The sequence below is a fragment of the Phyllostomus discolor genome, chromosome 11 (assembly GCF_004126475.2).
Source record: "Phyllostomus discolor isolate MPI-MPIP mPhyDis1 chromosome 11, mPhyDis1.pri.v3, whole genome shotgun sequence".
In the NCBI taxonomy this organism is placed as follows: Eukaryota; Metazoa; Chordata; class Mammalia; order Chiroptera; family Phyllostomidae; genus Phyllostomus; species Phyllostomus discolor.
The window spans coordinates 41,072,846-41,095,000 of record NC_040913.2 but is presented as its reverse complement, the minus strand read 5'-3'; positions in this window follow the sequence as shown (position 1 = coordinate 41,095,000).

Genomic DNA, 22,155 nt, shown 5'->3' with positions numbered 1-22,155 from the left:
TTTGTTTTTCCCCCCAATTGCTTTGGCTATTTAGAACCTTTTGTGGTTCTACACAAATTTTAGAACTATTTTTTTATTTCTGTGAAAAATGCCATTGGAATTTTTATAATATTGCATTGGATCTATAGATTGGTTTGGGTAGTATGGGCATTTTAACAATTTTAATTCTTTGAATCCATGAGCATGGAATATTTTTACATCTATATGTGTCCTTTTCAGTTTCTTATATCGATGTCCCAGTTTTTAGTATACAGATCTTTCCCCTTGTTGGTTAATTTATCCCTAAATATTTTATTAATTTTGGTGCTATTATAAATGGTACTGTTTTCTTAATTTATTTTTCTGATAGTTTGTTGTATATAGAAACCCAAATGATTTTTATATATTGATTTAGTAGTCTGTGAGTTTACTGAAATTGTTTATTCTAATGGTTTTTGAAGCAGTATTTAGGGTTTTCTATATATGATGCCATGTGCAGATAGAGATAGTTCTACTTATTTCTTTCTGATTTGGATGTCTTTTATTTATTTATCTTGTCTAATTGATCTGGATAGGAATTCCAGCACTATAATGAATAGAAGTGGTGAGAGTGAACTTCCTTGTCTTGTTCCTGTTCTTAGAACAGGGGAGCTCAGGAGCTTCCTATGTTGCCATCTTCCAATTGTATTCTTCTATATAAAAGAGAAATTTCTCATTAAAATTAATAAAATCTTCTTAGTTACCTTATTAGCATACTTCAAACCATTAGTAAAAACACTTAGTATTTGCCAGTGTCATAATTCTTAGATGCAACTGGAATTATATATAGTTACAGCTTTAAAATGTAAGTAGCAGGAAGAAGAAGATTGAAGAGCTGAGTTTATTGATTATTCAAAGATTTGTTTAGCATGAGAGCTGCGGTTGTGGTGTTGGGTTAACTGTCTTAGCAGTATAATGGTACTTCTGTGTCTGTTACATATTCAGGGAAAGAGCAGGAGTTGTAAAGATAGGGAATATGAGGTAACATGTTATTATGGAGAGAAATATGACCTGGGTCCCTGCAGAACCAATATCTGATAGTAATAGTAAGATATAACACTTAATTGAGTGCCTCAAAAATTTAAACATAGTATGGCTGCTTGCTATATCTTAGCTCATTGAAACTTCATAGTGACCCTTTTCAGTGGTATTATTATCTCTACTTTATAGGAAACCAAGGCCCAGAGGTTAAATAACTTTCTTAAGGCCATACATGGCCTTATATAAGTGATGGGACTATAATTCAGATCCAGAATGTTGTATTGTTTCTAATGCTCTACTCTTATTGACCCTACTTTCTTTTTTTGCAGAAGCCAGAAAAGAAATGGAATAAAATAACTATTGGTCATTCGCAGTCCTCCTCAGGGACTCAGGTTGGCAGGTTATATGTCACTTCCAACTCAGTGAAATTCAATGGGAAGAACAATTATCATAACCTGTGGTGCTTAGTCATGAATCCAGGTGACAGGCTACCTTTCCTTTCCAGTCTCAACTGAGTGGGAAGAACATATAGTCCCATCCAACCACATGGAAAACAAAAAATACAATTCTGCAAGTGTCTGGAAAGACAGGAGGAATGAATAAGGTCAAGCAGTGTAATGGCAGCTGTAGTGCTGCTGGAGTTGTTTCAACCAGTGTAATGTCACTGTCTTCACTGTTATCATTTTCCCTTCCCATGGCTGTTTAGTTGGAGCTGCATGTAACTTTGTTTCCCAACATCTTTGTCTCTTGTCCAGCCTCTAGCTAGCTATGTGCTGATAGGTGAATTCTATGACCTCTCCAGGCCTAGTTTTATCAACCATCAAGTAAATAGTTGAATTAGGAGATCTTTAAGAGACCTGCCAAACGAAAATTTTTATGACTTCATTTAAAGGCAAAATAAATCTTTCTCCTTTGATTATCTTGCACTGACCAGGCAAGTAACATAAGCTGTATATGGCTGAGGAAATGCAGTCGAGTGAAGAATGGAGAGATAAGCAGCTGAGAGATACTGGTGCTGAGCCAGGACAGAGATTAAGAAAAAACTACTGAGGTAGGCCTCAGGCTCCAATCCAAGAGTTTAAAGACAGTTAAGAAATAGTGAGGAAACAATGAAATCTGGGATCCTCTGACTTTATTTTTTTTAATTTATTGCTTATTTAATGAGTATTTAAGATAAACTATTTCATTTATATATGTACATATACATATATGTATATATTCCCTCATATGTATACATATATGTGGAAGCTATTTAATGGTTAACTTCAAAGTTTAAGCAGAGTCCTTTTTGAAGGTGTCAGCAGGTACATGAGAGCTTATGTCTCATGGTTTTGTCAGTATGATCATGATTGTCACAAATGTCTTTGACCTAGTGCAAAGGTGACCAAATTACAGCATAGGATTTTTGAAGACTGAATAACCTCCTATCAGTTGAATTAGAAAAACTAGAGAGCAGTGACATTAATTGTCTTAGACATGTTTCCAAGAATTCAAACCCTTCTTATTGTTCTAACCTGCATTTTAAACTATATACATCCTTCTTGTATGGTTTCCTGAAATAAGCACACTTGTTCACACACTTGTGTATTCAGATTTAGTGAAGTGAGGAAAGGCCAGGAGCAAATGCATGTGCTTAACATGCCACAACCAGGGCAGTGGTCTGTGGCAAAGGTCCCATTACTGGTCATAGAAACTGAGTATGAAACAGCCTGTAGGCCCTGCAAAACAGCTACAGACACAGCAAAGAAAAGGCTCCACTTTTCTGTATTTATCTACTTAGATCTCTACACTGGTCTCCCTCCTTTGTCTCCTTATATAGTAATTACACTAATTATTCACCACTTACAAGGAAAATGGCTGAAAGTAAAGTTTACATGAAGACATCAGAGATGAGAAATGGAGAGAAATTTCTGATGAGATAGCTTGAGAATCTAGGTCCCCATCTGAGCTAACCCTAAAGCTGTAAAAATTACTTCTTTTTCAAAATTGCTCCTTTTTCTGCTTCTCTCCAATTTTACGTATTTGAAAGTCCAAGTAAAACTTAATCTTTTTAGAGGGATTGACTGTAGCCCGACGTCAGGAGGAAGACACATATAAGCTCTGTGATGGCTAGTGTTGTATGTTAACTTAGCTAGACTGTAGCACCAGTTGTTTAATTCAACCTTAATCTAGGAGTTACTGTGAAGGCATTTTGTAGATATGGTTAGCATCTACAATCGGCTGACTTAAAGTAAAGCTACTCTAGGTAATGTGGGTGTGCCTCATGTAATCAGTTGAAAGTCCTTAAGAACAAAAACTGAGGTTTCTTGGAGGAGGTGGGGATTCTGCCTCAGAATGCAACATCCTCTGTGGCCCTAGTTTCTAAAAGCCTTCTGGTCAGCCATACAGGCTTTAGACTTGCTTTTCTCGCTAGTTTGATGTTTCTGGAGAATCCTGGCTGATACAAACTCTTTCAAATTATTTGTATGGTGGTGTGATTGATAGCTAAGCTTAAAATGGGAGTGTTGGCACCATTTGTGAAATAGTACCAACTTTTTTGAAGAGAATCTTAAGTTTTCCGTCATGGTGTAGTTCAAAGGATGACCTTGCTCATTACTACCTGTTCAAACTGGCTGTCAACTGGAGTAAATTAGTGGCATCTATTGATAGAGTATTTGGAGTAATAACAGATGTTTTAGAGCTGAGAGTGCCTGAAACTGATGGCTACCTATTAAATGCAGGGGAATCCTTTCCAGGTTCAGAGAACAGTCTCTCAGTAAATGGTGGGTTATGATTATAACTGATACCAGCATTGTTTTGTTGTGGCTGTTTTTGTCATTATATGTTTTGCCCTGTTGTGCTTAGGAAGAAACTATAAGAGGGGCGCTGCCTGGAGTTACACAGCCTAGGTTAGGTAAACTGTATATTTTTTTGGAAATAAATTCCATAAAACATATCCCAATTATGCTGTTGATTTTTAAATCTTTCATCTGCATCCTCTAGCCAGGCTATATTCTCCCTGGAATAAAGTAACATACGGTTTATGCTTCAGGCACATATATAATGACATGCAAACTACTCCACTTCCTTAGTTTCTTTTCTAACTAGGCACCAAAATTTTTTTCTTAGAAATTATAGGAATTGATCTCAGAGAATACATAAATTGCAAAGAACCTCCATTTCATAAAGCATTTTTACATTATTTCTATTTTTCTCCTTCAAGAAAATGTAAAATTACACATCCTAAAATAAAATTTGTATAGCAGTTTTTTATTTTTTTAAATATTTACCAGTACACAGTGTTTATTTCTATGTTTCATTCTCGAATATTATGTTTTACTGAAGGCTATCAGGGAGTTCCTTTCCATTTTTATAGTAGGCTTCAAATTATAGAGTGGGGAGCGGCTTATGGTCATTCTTTTGCCTGCTGCTTATTTGAACTTTTCCCCTAGGGCAGAAATAATATTGATGATCTGTTGCCATACCATGCAGCATTAGTGAAGAAGGATGAGAGGTGACTTTGGGATATTTGGAATAATCCATTGTCAGTAACAACTGAAAAATATGTACCAGACTCTTTTGCATGGTTACTTATGGAAAATTCACCTAATTCCTGACAATAGTAGATGCTCTAAAGATGTTAGTTGTCTTCTGTAGCCATCAGAGTCTCTAGAGATATAGAATCAATAGGACACATACATGCACACAGATGTAAACAGACTTATTTTAATGAACTGGCTCACATAATTGTGAGAGCTGGCAAGTTTGGGACAGGTCAGCAGGCTAGAAACTCAAGTAAGAGTGGGTATTACAGTTTTGAGGTTGTAGGCTAGGCCTCAGGCTGGAACCTCAAGCTGAATTTCTATGTTACAGTCTTGAAATGGAATTCCTTCTTCACCACAAAAATTCAGTTTTTGCTCAGAATGCCTTCAATGGATTGGATGAGTTTCACTCACATTATTAAATGCAATTTCATTTACCTAAAGTCAATTGATTATGGTGTTAATCACATCTATAAAATATCTTCAGTGTAACATCTAGAATAGTGTTTGACCAAACAACTGATCACCATAGGCTAGCTAAGTTGACACCTCAAATTAATTGTTACACTTTCCTTTTACATGTAAAATGATATAGATCTGTATCAAGTGCCAGGGGTCCCTTTCTACTCAACTCAATTTCTTGAACTCACTGAATCTACTTAATAAACATAGATAGCAAGATGATTTGGGAACAAAATAGGGTGCATTTTTGATTAAGAGAAAGGAGGGTTTGGGTTGGTTGAGAAAATAGGGGCAGGAGAAGGTGAGGTAAGAGCGTTCTAAACATAATGCCATCACCCTCCTGGTTTGGCCTAGTTCTTCATGTCACTCTGACTTTATGGTGGATTAGAGGAAGAGAAGGAAAAGAATGAGCTCCCTCAATGCCCAGTGTTAGAGGACTTCCCTGGCACAACATGGGGAGTGTCGTGGGCTGAGTAAAGGAATGTCTTCTGGATTGTCTGCATGCATCATCTGTGAGATTCCATGAAATACTAGTGTTCTTCTTCGGTATAGCAGTATATACATGGACCAAGGTCCTCTTACAGTCCAGGTGTGGATGGGCACAGTTGTTTCGAAGAAGAGAGTATAATTCATCCTCTAGTTGAAGAAGGAGATTGGGCTTGAATGAAACAAAAGAGTTCATCTTGTGTTGATGGTGAAGTTACTTGACCTTTCAGCTGCATTAAGTATTTAGACATGTGGGAGGATAATAATATCAACCCCCAAACTATTTAATAGGGCAAGTGAGTTAAAAGTGTAATAGGATTTTAAATTTATGTCAATCAGTGAATTCAAAGCACAGCACTATAATTAGAAACTCACAATTATTCATAGAATATCCTTGTGGGCAAAATTAATGCATATTGGAAATTTAGCAGTTCTTTTAATCCCACATATAACCTGGTTCAAATAAGTTGATTTCTCTATTCTGAGCATGATAGGCTACCTACATATAAGGTAAATTTCTTTTAGGGATGAAATGTTCTGCTACTTTAGAAGCTTGGTTCTCATCTGTCTTAAGCAAGGTCAACAAATTAAATCTGACAACTTGGGAATTGTTGGGAGGTTTCCTAGGTGCAACTTATTAAGGGAGAACACAAAAGACTGCTCTCCTAGTAGACCGACTTGGCCAGTGCCTTTATTAGACCTTGCCACTTCCAGCTTTGTATACTTTTGTGAGGCCTGTTCTGGTATTATGAACATAACTTTTTTTTATGTGGAAAGGTTAACTGTTTTAAGTCAGACAAGTGGAACCAAATCCAATAGCTGATTTTTCAAGAAGGATTCTCTTAGGATTTGCATTTGGGTAGGAAATGTGCTTAATTCATTGCCTTTTGAAATACTTCCTTTTTAATGCTTATTTATTTTGAGCAACACAGAACACATGAACTGTAATCCCCTTCTTTTCAATGGAGGTCTTTCCTTTTTTTAGGCCAAAAATTCCAAGAGAGTAATCCCCTAAGATTTCCTGTGTTGGTGTTTACAAAAAAATGACGTAAATGACTTAAATGTTTTCTGGATTATTTGCGTAAGAGGTAATGACTATATGATAATAATGAGGGCAATGAATTTTGGAAGCTGGAAAGTTAGCTCCATAAATTATCTATGGAAGACTGAACACTACAATTTTGCATTATTTGGATGATATTTGTTTAATGTGATTTTTCAGAAAAAGTTGTCAGAAAAGCTTCCTCTGTAAGCAGCAATATGACCTCCAAGAGGCAGTTAAGAGACAAGTAATGGCACTACTCAATATAGTGTAGGTTATATCTTTGGCAGTGATCCAATTTTTTCCCAGTCTTTATTCACTAGGGAGTAAAATTATTGCCTCATAAAACAAGAGAAATGTCCAGTTATTTCTTAAGTAGCACCCTATTAACTTTGCCACTGTCACCAGTTCCTTCTACACATTAAAATCATTTAGCCTTGTGGCAGGGAGGATGTTACATACCCAGATGTAGTGATCCAAGGACAATTATTTGGAAAACATACATTTTCTTGAAAGACCCAATTTTGAAAGAACTAATTCTTAAAATGATGTTCCAATGAATCATGAGATTCATGACAACATTTTTCTTTGAAAATTTTCAGCATAAACCAAAACTAGCAGCCAGGATATTAAAAAATGAGTCTCAATATTCAGGAAAATTTATTATAAGAAAGAGAGTTAGAGTATCAAAAAGCATTACAATGTTTTACCACAACAGCATTAAAGATTCATTTATTTAGAAAATCTGGGTATTTCTATCTGAATATTGCCATTGTGCAGAATATCCCTTTAGGTCATGATGAGAGAGAATCATAATCCCATTTTTACTTGGGAGGCAAATAAAAATGCTGTTCTTGCCTATGCTGTCCAGGTGAGAATCAACTGAACCCACTTGAAGCGATGTGATAGTTGCTACAGGAGGATAGGGAGAGAGTAATTCAGACTTAGCTCCATTCTCCCTTGGTTATACATTGTCAAAAACTGGTCAGGGATTAAGATCAGACTTGATTAAGGGTGCTGTTAGTCTCCATACACATCATCTATTCCCTCTGATTCTTAAATTGAGCTGCTAATAACCAAACATTTGTATCCATTTGCAAATTTCTTTGTATATGTTTCTAATCATTCCTTAGCTGGGATTCTTGTGTTCAGCCCAAGTGGGTCTGGTGTTTGCATAGCCATATCTGAGCTGTTCTTGGCCAAGATGTAACCAGTTGAATTTGGTGAAGCTGTAAGTTATTGTGTCTTAATGAGGTTCCTCCAGGAGTAGACTGAGAGACCAGGACTTTGGTGATTCTAGGAAACATGAATGAGGTGAAAGAAAGAAAAAGAGAAAGAGAGAAAAGCCAATAAAGTTAAACAGTAGATTACCTCTTTGGGCACCTGCATCTCACATATACTGGAGTCCAGGAAACCTAAAGAAACAGTCTCAGAATTGTCCTCTAGAAAGACAGAAGTGGTTCTGTTACAGGGTGCAGCCAAGAGGGGGGATCCCAAATAGGCATTTGAAATGGGGTCCAGAACTCAAGGTGTCCAGGAGATTTTGAGGTGTCTTCACCCCTTCCCCCACAGGTGTGAGTTGGGGGAAGGGGCACACAGAGCAAGAACATGCAGGGCAGCTTTGCAGCTAATTCATGGCATGGTCATTTAACATACCTATAGCCTTTGGCTGGTTGCTTAAATATGCTAAATAGTTATGGCCAGGCTCAAGGCCAGGGGGATGGAAAGGGATCTCCCCCCAAGTTGGTACCTGGGGGCAGGTCCCCTGAGTTACAGTGCCTGCATGGGAGCTCGGAGAAGATTGGCTCCAGGACATGGGGTGACACCTGCCCAGACCCACAATGGCGACCAGAAAAGCTAGAGAAGACAGCAGATTGAGGGCAAGTGTGCCCAAGTGTAGGAGGAGTCGGAAATGGGGCTGCAGAGGAAGATTGGCGCGGGGATTTAAACCCAGACACGGCAGCCACTGGGGGAGAACCACCCGGCCTGGACAGAGTGGGGACTATCCCTTCCCGCAGCCCTGGGAGAGAGAACCACGTGCCTTTGCCAGAGTGGGGACCCCCGCAGCTTTAGAAGGGGGAACCACCACCTGGTTTTAGTAGAGATCCCAGAGACTCAGCTGAGGGTGCCGGGAACCCAGGGAGGTCTCCCAGTCGAAATGGAGTACTAACTGGGAATAACCAGAGGACTGTCTGAGCCATGGACTTCTATTTCCTTTCCTGAGATACGGTACTCTGGACTGGGCAAAGGGGGGAGGAAGGAAGGACTGTGTCTGTTTGTGGGTCTTTTAAGGGACTTTAGGATTTTTCATAAAGACATTAGGTCACTACTTTAAGTTTGTATAGCATTAAATAAACATTTCCTTTCCTTTTCACGAATCTCTGGCATTGAGAGGCGTCTTTCCTTGGGCGGCGGACATGACAGACCTGGGGGCTTATTTTTCAATAATAGTATATTGTCCCAGGCCCCCCCTTGTTTGTTCTGTAACAGTTCCTCTTTAATAGATAGTGTTCACAAGAGTGCTACTGCTACACAGTGCCGAGCTGTGCCTATGGTCTGTTGAGCAAGTTTCCATGCAGTCAGAGAAAGTCCTCAGACAGAGAAGCAGTGAGACACAGGCTCCAGGGTGGGAAATTATCTTACCAAGGCTGTCAGCAAGCTCAGGGATGAAGTTAGGATATGGGAAAGGGTGTCAAAAGTGTCTGTTACAAACAGTAACCTTAAAGATAACAGTGCTTTGGAAGAGTAGAGGGTTACTTCTTCAGAAGTACATGGTCCAAGGCTTATTTGGGACTCTTTAGAATCCCAGATGCCCAAGTTCTTCTCAGACTACTACTTTGCTGTCTCCACTGTGGATTTATCTTCAAAATCCAAAATGACAGTTAAATCTTGTTGGGAACCACCCAGCCTGGTTTCAGGAGCTGTCATGTCGCCGACAGGTGAAAAGGCCCCATGGCTAGGGGACCTTGGGACCATAAGCCACTAAGGAGACAAAACTTATCCTCTAGGCAGTGGCACAGCCTCTGCCCCTTTCACTTCACCTTGCTTAGGTGAATCCTCCCCCTGGAGGATTGCCGGATAGTCAATGATGAGTAAGATTCCTCAAGGAAGGAACAACCTAAAGACAGGTGCAGTTTCTAAGGGGCCATCAGGGAACGACTTAGGGGATTGTGGAGGAGGGACAAAAAACTCTCACCCCTCAGCTTTATCATAGCCTGAGTCCTCATTCTATCTGTAAAAAGTCTCCTAATCTCTTGACTGCCCTCATCCCCCACCTGATTCAGACCTGAAACAATGCCAAAGTGGGGTGCAGCCCTGTGCTGGAACCAGCAGTTCCCTGCAGGGGAGAGATCAGGCCTGAGAAAGAATGCATAAAATCCTGTGAAACCTACTTTGCTAAGAATGTCTTCAATTTAAATGTTAAGAGTCCAAGCACAAAATAAATTTGTTTCCCCATGTTTTATGGCAAATTGGCATTACCTTGTCTACCAGACCCTGACTCAAAATGACCCCTGTAATCCCAGAAATGTTATCTGTAAACCATACCTTTTTTCTTTGATATGCATCCCTATGTAAGCTAAACTCAATAAAAGCCCATTGAGAGAGAGGCTTGAGACTCTTCTCCTCTGAGAGACTGGTCAGCCTTTTCTCCCCAAGCAGATCATGTCTTGGTAGATTTATTCTCATCCGTGGTGGCTGGGAGAGCTCTGCTGGATGAAGCTCCTTCACAGAATCTCTAATAATCATATCTGTATCCCACATGGTAAAATTTAGGATGGGACAAGGCAGTCCTGTAGACTTCTCTTTTAAGGAGATATTCTTGAAATACAGTAAAATATTACTATCTATATCTCATTAGCCAAACTTAGTTACATGTTTATAACCTGCTGTAAAATATTCTGAGAAATACGACTTTGACTGCAGGTGGCCAAATGTCTAATTAAAAATGGTGGTTCTATTACTATGAATGAAAGGTAGAATAGGATACTGGCAACTAATTACCTCTGTATTGTAGGATCTTCATCAATCACGGTGATCATTGCTTTGTGAGAGAAAGTATGGAAGTAGGTAGAGTTGAATTATACTAACTACATAAGGACCTGGGAATTACTATGCCTGTTCCATTCATAAGGGTGATTGTTTCACAAAATTTTTAAATATTGACCTTGTTCACAAAAGTAATCATGGATGATTTGATTTGAATGAAAGAATTAATTTAACTGTATTTTGCCTAATTATTTTGATAGTGAGTGCACAGCTATAATACCACTAACAATAGTGATTGTCCTAGTCTGTTGTAGCTACCATAACAAAATATCACAGATTGTGTGGCTTCAGCAACAGAAATTTATTTCTCATAGTTCTGGAGATTGGAAGTCCAGGGTTAAAGTGTTGGCAGCTTTGGTTTTTCCCTTCTTGGCTTGTGGTTGGTCCTCCCTCTGCTCTCATATGGCCTTTTCCTTGTGTGGGTACCTCTCCTATGCATTTATAAGGACACCAGTCTTAACTGCATTAAGACCACACCCTTAATATCTGAGTTAACCTTAATTACATATTTCAAGGCCTTGTCTCCTCATATAGTCACATTGGGAATTAGGGCTTTAACGCATGAATTTGGTGGGGTGTACAATTCAGACTGTAATAATGACAATACATAAATATTTATGTGGTGCTTCCTATGTATTGGGCCTGGTTTACAGTGTTTTATAGAGATTAATTTATTTAACCCACATAGTAATACTGACTATGAGATTATATTCCTTATTTTATGGAGAAGAAAACAAATGTAGGGAAACTGGAGCATGTCCAAATTTGCATGGGAACAAGTGAGATCAGCAGGCTGGGTGCTTGTGATATGATGCGGAGGACAGGGAGTACCACATGTAAGAGATGGACAAGTGATGTGCATGGCCTTGAAATGAGTGTAGACTGATGAGCCCCCTAAGCCCTCATAGCCCTTGGTTGGGGGTGGAGGAGTTTGATACACTTAAGATACTTCTCATTACAAAGGCAAGATAATAGCTGTATTACTGCCTTGGGGGAAGGTGTGCATGACTTTCAGGATATAGTCTGACTTGTGATGTAGCATGGGAGGCAGGTCCCTCTGGATCATTGAGTCCCTATTGCCCTGACTGGGGATGGCAGCTGAATAAATGTAAACAATACAGGAGAACTAGCAAATGTAGCTCATTATGGGAGGAGTGAGAGATGAGTTCACTCAGGAGGCTCCGGGTCAGGATTTAAACTAAGGGCAGGCAGAAATAAACAGTAGAGCCATGATGCAGGGTGTAGAAGAGCCATGCTACCAGTAGTGAGATAAGAGCCACACTGCTGGTAGTGAAGTAGCAGCTATGAGGTTTCTAGGGATTATGTGGCCATGTGGTTTGAAAGGGTGCAGAAGAGCCATGAAGGAAGAAGAGCCATGATGCAGCTGGTAGTGAAGGAAATTCTGCCATGCTGCGGGTGGTGAGATGGGAGCCATGCAGACTATAGGAGTTGGGCCTCCATGGGCTGGTAAGAAAGCAGGCATGCTGCTTTGACTGTGCCTGCTCCAGCTGACTCCAAAGCCTTCACAGATTCTGCCTTGTAAGACACTGACCTGCTGCTGTGCAAACCCACCAGGTCAGTGCCTTGCAAGGGACTTTATCTGTATCTTGGACTTAATGTCTTTTCTGGACTTCACCATGATACTGTGTACATGGCACATGCTTTCCTGGACTATAACATAGAAGCTGATGACCATATACCCCAGATCCTGAAGGAGAGAGCTGCTGTGAGACTGTTTGCACAGCCAGCTTACGGTAAGGAGGTGGGGACATTTTTGGACCTTTTGGCTTATAGCCTTTTGGGGAACAAGGGAAGTGCTGGGTCTCATGGAAAAAGAGGGCTGTGAGCATAAGTGCTCTGAGTGCCCGCCAAGGGCAGAATATTGTAAATAAAGACCTGTTCCTTTTGATACTGATTGTTGGGTCATTCCTCAAGGCACTATGTGGATGGGGCCCTGTCTGCTCTGTCACAGTCTCACATGGAGAAGCAATGATTCGTTGTAGGTGATGTTGGGGGAACTCTTTGAAGGGGCCCTTCCTTGCAGAATCTTCACCCCTTCACCAAACAAATGGAGATGGAAATCTAAAAATGGCAAGTAGGGACTAAAATATTCCTTTATTATTGATAGAAGATGGAGGGTGTGGGTTTTGATCCATTGGACAAATGAATAAGCTGGTGGAAATAGGCAAACTCAGCCATCCAGTCCTCTCACATTGGGCCAGGGCAGGTCTTCCCCCTCCTATAAGAGGGAGTATCTGGGGGAGCTGTGGAGAATCTGCTGCCTGTAATTGAGGTTCCTAAAAGGGAGCATGTTGGCAGAACCAAGCTGAGCAAGCCTGTTACTATGTTTCCCAGATCTAAAAGTCAGCTCCCTCCAACCCCTCAGTTAGCAGAGACAGTAAACGGAACACCCAGGACACTTCTCTCCCTCAAAAAAAAAAAAAAAAAAGACTATGCTTTTGTCAAGAAAACTAGTAGATCTCATTTAAAAGTAGGTGTAACAAAGGAATGCTTAGTATATTCAACCTATGATGAACATTATTAACTGATCAATGAATAACTTTTCCTATTTCTTCAACTAGAGATGAAACCTAAACAATGAAGAAAAATAAACATTTTCTAACACTTCATAAAAATGAAAGCCACTGCAAACAAGTTCAGCCACCTTCAAATACAATGCATTTCAACAGAATAGTTTCATATACCTTGATTTCAAGGCTGCCTCCTCATACCTCCCTCCCTGACCCCACCCAGTATTTGAGGTCCACAGAGGCAAACCAAAATAGAAATTTGTAGCACCTGTTCAGAAAAATTAAGCAAAAAATCCTATTTTCCCCCCAAATTAATTATGTAAAGGAACATTATATAATTGTCACTGCTATAGACAATGAACTAATTGAGGATTCATTTCATGTATACAGAGCTGTCTCTGGTTTCCCTGAAGAATATAATGCTTACATCTTTATGTTTGTGCATGAATAAAAGTAGAATTTTAAATTTGTGTGTGTCCAATTGAGAATCTCAGGTGTTTTTTTCAATTATTTTCTCTTCTGTACCACATTTTGCAAGTAGATGTAGTGAAATTTAGTTATTTTGTTATTTGATAGTTCTAAATAGCTAATCTAAATAATTCTCCACATAAATTTTGAAGGTTTTTAAATTTTGTAATTGAAATATTTGGTTGAGATGTTAACCTTTAAATAAATTAGGTAGCTAGCAAACTTTCCCTACTCTCTGTACTGTATAGATGCAATGTTACAGGATAGTACAGGATGGTTCAGGCCTTCAAACAGATTTTTGTTTCATTTGCCTTTCATTTATTCAGATAATTTAAGAGAAATAAAATCAATCTCCCTTTTTCTTTCTTTTCTTTTCTTTTTTTTAAAGGGCCATCTGGATTACACTGATGGGATAAAAATATGTATTAAATTTTTAAAATGTTTCCAGAAAATTGTGTGAAATCCAGATAGTGAGAAACTCATTTTTAATGTTTAATTTTTGTTTTGATATTTTAAATGTATATTTATTAATTTTTTCCTTTGAAATGTTTTTTAGAACTACATTATTAGATCTTTCCTTTGAAATTATAATCTTATGGTTATTTGCTATTCATTCAAACAAGTTTGAGGTGTTTTATACATTTTTTTTGCTAAATAAAGTTTTTACTTCAATCTGTAAAATGAATAATAAATTGGCCAAATTATTACCAAAATAGTCTTTCTGTAACTGCTTTTTTGTTTGCTCTCAGCATTATCAGGACTGGTATCCACAGTTTGGTAAATTTTGAACTTTGATTTAAATCCAGTCCTTTTCACTCAGTACCAATATCTCTGTTCTTTGTGTTAGTGATTTTGGAAGCTTGGAGCAAAAATTGTTCTTGAAAGTCAGCTCTTTCAACGGAGATGTTGGTTTTATGTATACTATCTCTTAGACTCTAATGATATTTAGCAGAAGAATTTGAAAACAAGTGAAGAGATTGAAGTGGCTTTTACTTGTGTGGTTTGGGGTAGAGTGTCTTCCAAACACAAATCTCTTTCTTCTTCTGTATGTGAATTTGGTGCCACTGAAAGGGGTCATGCTTCTAACAGTTGGCTCTGTAGAGCACTTTTTTGGAAAATAGATGATAGATGGGTAGAAATTTCACTTCTTGTCTTGCCCCCCAATTTAAAAGATTTTTACCTCATAGACCAAAGGAACTGTTTTCTATGAGTGACTAAATTCTTAAAAACTTCAGCTAAAGCTTTCAGAAACATGTACAATGTACAAAGTGGTGTTGAAAGCAACAGCTTCTGAACTTACATACTTCAAACTTTTTCATGTGTGTAAATATATCTATTCCCTTTAAATTGCATACTAAATATATTCAAAATATACTGTTAACACACATACATATATATTATTTGTTACTTTAAAAATTAATTTTGAGTAAGAAAGTAGTCAAATACCTCTAATGAACAACTTTGATTTAAGGCATTTTTACGTTTGTAAGTCTGAAAATTAGGTGATTTTAATTTAGAAAAAGATTAAAAAATAGTCAAGAACCCTTATTTTTCCATTTTGAAAATGTTTGTGGTTAAGTAGATCTGAGTACCTAGAATTGATGTTTTTAAGGTTTCCAAAAGTATTTCCAATCATATGCATGGTTTTTTCTGTGCTTTCGTCTTCATGCTGATAATAGAATTTATGCTCCCAAATTGTTCATTATGTTCTTCTGTTGGAATTTGCATGAAAACTAATTATTTGTTTCTGAAAACAAAAGGACTTTTGCATCTGGAGAGTGGGGACCTAGTAAATTCCCTAGGATGTATCTTTTTACATATTTCATTCTATGTCTGGTTGAGTCTGTAGCTATTATTATTTGTAAAATATTCATGTTTATAAGAGTGGGTCAGAATCCTTGGAAGGAGGTAAAGTATGCTAAACAGTTGGTCTGGAATACAAGCATAAAGTTTAAATGTTGATTTTCTGTTTCAAGTGGTTTCTAGCTAGTAATTTCTCCAAAATTTCTATTAAAATAACTATACAGACATCGAAAAACATGAAATCCACAATAATATTAAGAACTAAGACTTACAATTTTCAAAACTTTAGGGAAAATTCCACTAGTGGCCAAGCTGCAACAAATCTATTGAAAACCATTTTCAGTGACAGAATGGCTAAATGATTACAAACTTGGGTCAAATTCTGGCTTTGTCACTACTGTCTTGTTGTGTGACTCCGGCAATTTACTTAGCCTCTTGGTGCCTCAGTGTCTTCACCTATAAAATGGAGGCCATAATAAAACTCCCTCACAGGGTTGCTATGAGGTTTAAATGAATTAGCATGTGAGTGGGCAATGCCTGGAGTATGGTAAACTGCAGAAAATATTAACTGTTATTATTCAACGACCCAACTATGTTTCTGCTCAGCATTAGGTCAGATTAACCTTTATAACTTTCTGTATGTGAATTCAGTGGAGAAGGAATAACTCTACCAGAAAACCCAAAAAGCCATTTTTGTACCACATTGTCTTTCTGAAGCAGTCACTGTGTTGCTTTCTCCCAGCTGTACACAGCACAGCAAAGCTATTTGGCACAGGACAAAATGCACCTCTTTTGACAGCATTGATTTCTGTCGTTTTATTATGCCTTATGCCCACTGGGACTCTTATGAATATTTCCATTCCCATTACTTCCTCATTACAGAGGCATCTTTTGTAATAATTCCAAAATCAAGCTGTGGTAAGTCCCATTCTACCTGATGGGAACTGAAGTTCAATATACAAAGTGAATTAGTGGAAGAATTGGGAAAATAACTTTGATTTCAAGTTGAAACATCTCTTTAGTATGTTGATCTTAAAGGAATGTCAATTTTCACCCTTCTTTTCTTCCTATATTTGGTGTCTTTCAGTACAATCAGGTTGAACATCTTTTAGGTGAGTAATACATTTATTTAAATCAATCTATCTTATCTTAACTATTTTTGTTTAGGAATGCAGTAAGGGAAAGGGCTATACTTATATAATGTATTTAGATTTTAAAGAAAAAGATAACATTAAGAAATACAAATTCTGCTTCTGTGTTTGACCATTTTGAGCTTCATTTGTATCTCCCATGGGTCCAAAATCCTGTACTCTTACTTGTATCTCCTTGACATTAATATGCATGCATTTTTATTTATCCCACTGACATAAAAATGCATGCTGTCAATAAGGTTCAGCTCAGTAAAAAGGTTAAAATTAAGATGGAAATGGTTGCACGTGCTTAGTTTTTTTATATAGATACATTGATTTTTGCCATCTATTTCTTATTGATCTATATCTTCTTTATTCTTTAGATAACTTTCCAATGGAACAAAGTTTTTCTTGCTTCCTGAACTGTCCTTCCAGTAGAATAAAGTTTGCTCTTGATAGATTTGTTGGTCCTCATGTAATAAGTCTGGAGTTCTTAACTCAAGAAGGCCGGTGTCTCAGTGAATTTGTCACAGATTAGACATCAGCATAGGCTGAATATCAGATTAGTAAACTACACCTCTTTGTCAGTCGTCAAATCAGCACTTCCTCTCTTCCTCATTGGGGCCTGTTCTTCTTGCAGGGGCTGAAAGCCTGTTAACTACCTTTTTTCGGAATCCCTTGCAATTTGGGTTCTAGGTTAGGTTTTGCTGGTAAGAGGCAGTAGTAAAAGGTTTTTAAATGTGGGAGAAAGATGAAAAACATCCCCATTCTCCTAGCAGAGGACTGAAAGAGATCTGGAAAATGCCTCTGGGCATTTCCCTGTGAATCACTTGGTTGCTGTAAGGGGCTGTTTCCCTTGCTAACAGTTTCCTGTGGAAAGCTAGCCCGGAGACTGAGAACTAGAAGCAGTTTCTCCAGGCACTCACTCTTTCAGCCTTCTCACCACTTATCTCTCTTTATTAAGTCTCCTCTTTCCTGAAAAGGTTGTTATTTTGGCTTTCCTGACTAAATTCTCACTGCTACACTGAAATTAAGCCTGATTAATTGACTACAGCCTTTGTCAAGACATCTCAGTTGTCTGGCTTCTCATTCTTAAAATGAAAAAAATGGGCTTAAATGATATTTTAAGAAAAGATTTTGCTTATTTATTTTTAGAGAGAAAGAAGGAAGGGAGAAAGAGAGAAAGAAACATCAATGTGCAAGACATACATCCATCAGTTGCTTCTCACATGCCCCCACCTGGGGACCTGGCCCTGCAACCCAGGTCTGTGCCCTTACAGGGTTGAATTAGTGACCTTTTGGTTTGCAGGGCAGCACTGAATCCACTGAGCCACACTAGCATGGGCTGAATGATCTCTTTTTAGATTCTAGCTGGTCATGTGCTCCAGGAAGATGTTTCCTTGGAAGTAAGGGATAAGAGATAGCTCTGTCCAGGGGAATGTTAATTTCCCAGATGTGCTTATGAGTTTTATTTGGCCTTCTCAGTGTCAGTATAAAAAAACAATATATTTATGTGTTAGTGTAGGTAGCCAGATATTAATAAAGGAAGGGAGCAAAGTAGATAAGACATTATTAAGCATAATCAATTAGGGAACACAAGCCATCTTACTTCCCTGGGAAGTTATAGTTTCATACACTCACCGGGGGAACCAACCACCTGTCCTTCTCTGCAGGTCACTTGGGGAGGGATAGAACAATAAAGGGGAAGGTAAACAGCAGAGGCCAAGGTGGTGACCATAGAAACCAGTCACTCTAGCCTGGGTTAGGATTTGGGCCCATCAGAAGCCAAAAAAGCTTGGGAAGTTAATTGGTTAGTTTAAAAAGTGCCTGGTCCTTCCCAAGCCTGAGATAATATAATCAACTTCACTTAACAAAGAAGGCCCCTTCTCTCTCTTACTGGATAACACACACTTGCCCTGTCCATTGGTGAGTCCTCTCTGTAGCATCCATGTGGCCTTAGCATCTGCCTCAGGCCTGTGGCAGACCATGCAGCCTGCAAGCGTGGGCCTGGACACAGTGCCAGCTGAAGCGCTGCTGGGAACACAGACTAAGGTAGCCCGGGTGGTGATAAAGTCTGGACTGGACTAAACTTTATACCCAATGGCACAGAATCTCTGGTCACTGGCCCTATTTCAGGGCCTCACAAAGGCAAGACTGGCCTTTTTCCATGGCTGGATGGAAGGAGATGGGACATTGGAAGCCCAGGGGAAGTCCTTTGATTTTGCATGTGGAGCTACAAATAAATCTTAACATGGGACAATCTCCCATACATAGGTCTCTGGAATGCTTTCCTTGATATACCATGAAAGAATGTAATTTCCACCAGCAAGAGATACAACATTTAAAGATTTCATTTTACTAAATGTCTAGAGTTCTGGACTATCTTTAAATGTCAGAAGATCCAAGAAGGATGGGCCCGTGTCCCTTCATGCCTGCCTTTGGCCAGAGCTGTCACAGGCCTCCTTATTCGTGCTGGGTGTGTGCTCTCCCAGCCTCCGCACCCTCATCTCATCCCATCACCCTCAGACTGTGACAATTGTCATGAGCCACCATCCAGGTGAATTTTTCCCTTTAAGGTAGAGAATTATTGTTTTGAACTCACATTTCTACTAAATGTGATAAAATTAGGATGGAGAGAGAGGGTGATGTGTTCTAAAACTGAGAAACAGGTTGGTGTTTTTGTACACACTATTTCTACATGTTTATTTGACAGTTTCCCAGTCGCTTCACTCATTTATTTCATTTGGTTATCCCTGACAAGTATTTAAGTTTATGAGCCCTGGTTTATCCTCTGGCACTCTTTTTTCACCTTATTTGGGTCACAAAGCCTTTGAAGAACACCATGAAAACTATTGGGACATGTTCCCAGAAGAAAATGCAAGAACACAAACATATAATATTCTGATCACAGATTTCTTTGAAGTTTGTATGTCACTAAGTTTAATAAGATTCTTTGCTCTAGAGCAATACTTGTAAAAAATGAAGATTCAGATTCAGTAGGCCTAGCAGGTGACTGATATGCTGCATTTCTAACATACTCTCATGATAGTGTTTTGGTTTGGGGGCTATCCTTTAAGTAGCAAGGTTCCAGTGGTTCTTAAACTTCCCTTGGACATTAGAATCCCCTGAAGACATCTTTAAAAAAGATTGATTCCCAGGCAATGGCATTTTAAGAAGCTCCCGTCTGTGGAGTTTGGAAATGTCTGCTCTACATCAAAAGTCATTATTGCAATAAGCAGAGAGAAGCAGAGAGAGCTGTAACAGGGGTCCAAGCCTCAGGTGTATGTTGAATTAGAGTGAAATGGTGCCAATCAAGAAGGTAGTGCATTGCCAAAGATTAACAATTTTGTGTTTTCAAGAGTAACCAATTCTTTTTTTTTTTTTTTTTTTTTGCTGTGAAAGAAATAGCAATAACTTAATGCCTCAAAGAACTTTTCTAACAATCTGCTGGCTTGGAAGCATACATAGCAGAGATGATCATTCTGGGGCTGACCTATTATTTGGTTTCAAAGCAGCCCAGGAACTAGGGAAAGAAAGGAGAGTTTGGTAGAAATGAATTTTTAGTCATTCTTTATCATTTCCAAAGCAGTATTTTCCTCTTGTGATGTAGCCTTGTCCAAAGCTATTACAAAGCCACAAAGATTGCCACAGTCGACTTGATGTCAGATGAGAAACTAGTTTGAAACAGTGTCCACTGCCAGCATTGGGTAGGTGCCTTCTTTCTCAGGTAGTCCACAGCGATTCAGGAAAAAACATGAGTGCCTACCACAAAAGACATATGTCCATGACACTGCTTGATCTATGCTTCAAAGACAGGATTGAAAGCTGAGCTTTAATGGATGTCAGATCATTGCAAAGAAATTCTCACAAATGATATTACAGCCTGGGTCATTAATGTTCCTCTCCCTTCACCTCACATTGCAACCTCTGTGTGCATGCCTCTAATTAGTGCAGATCTGACTGAGGAGACTTCTGATGCCAAATGTGTAGAAAATTTCCAAGAAGCATTTCCATTTTAAAGAGATCTTAAAACATTATCTGAGTCATCTGCCCCTATTAAAAATTCTATTCTTGAAGGGAAAAAGCTAATTATATTCATTTAGATATGGATGCTTTTGAAAAAATAAATCAGTTGACACTGCCTAATCACAAGGAATTATTTCATAATCATGAAATACTAATAACCCCAAAACTCTTATGTTCAAAGAGACCCTTCAGTAAAATCTAGCTTCTAATGCTTGTATGTATTTACTAAATGCTTTAAAATAGCTTGTAAAATTAACCAAAAAATTATTGCAAAATTAAACTTCTCTATCATGCACTGTCAAGTCATTAGTCATTGTTGTATTTCGTTCTTTGGTTCGGAACATCTGGTAGAGTTACATAAAAGTGGACATGACATTTAAAACACATCTCAAAAAACTTTTGGGATATTGCTTTTCTCTGTCTGATTCACATTTCAGAGAGGAGGAGGCAGGGTATGGAATCCTTTTGAGCCATAACAAATTGGGCTACTGGGTAACAAGTGGTGAAGCCAATGATCTTTTATGTGAGGTCACCATCTATAATACACACCATTTTCTTCACATAATAGGCTTGCACCTGTCATTCAGTTGGAAGTGACAAAGAAAAAATTTTTCTGCTCTCATTTTCTGTTTTCTTGTGATTTTCTCTTTTATTTTGTCCTAGAGAACAGATGTTCTGCATCTGCTAAGGTCGGTTTTATATTGTTTTGGTTTTCAAGAAGTGTTTTTAACATCCCTGCTGATGATTTAGCATAAATTGTTCTTGTAATTAGTGTGGTTAATGAACTCTCCACCTATCTTTTAGTAGGTAATTATGAAGTTAGTGTACATTAACACATAGTGTATGAAGAGGAAAGGAAGGCTGGTGATTATGGATTCTATTCTATTATCTTGACGACCAAATCCCAAATGGTTTAATCATCATCAGTGTCAACCTTTGCCATATCTTCATTCTACATGCCACATATTATAATGTTGCATTTATTTTCCATCTTGACTTTGATATTTGCTCTTCCAGACTAGAAGTGCCCTGATTAGACAAGACAACTGGCAATTGAAAGAAATATTTTAAAAATATGCATGTGCCATCACTAATTTCACACTACACTTTCTTCCTATCTTCTACTGTCTGCATATACCAGAGGCTTGGGTTTTATTTTGTTATATCTGATTATGGCTGAAAAATATTGGCTGTATGGAAAAAACAACACCAACAGCTTCTTTATTTGTATAACAGTTCTTTATGTAAGGGCAGGAAGATGAGGATGAAGGGGACCTCTTCATATAAATTAAGTCATTAAGTATTTCAAATATAGAAATATACTACATGTGTATTCTTATTCAATAAAGCCATATTATAAAAGTCCCTATCCAGCTTATAATTGTTGTTGTCCTTTTTCTATGCTTCTTCTCTCTGGTCATTTCCTGTGACTGCTTCAATAATACTGGGCAGTCACTGATGTCAGAAATCCCTTCTGAAATATTTGAAACCACTGACTTGGAAATATTTATTACTCATATACTATGTGTAAGTCACTGTACTAATAAACTGGAAAGCATAAGAGGAATTTATAGGAATAGATGGAAAATATTTTTAAAAATTAGTTTTCAATCCCTGTCTTCTTTATGCCATAATTCTAA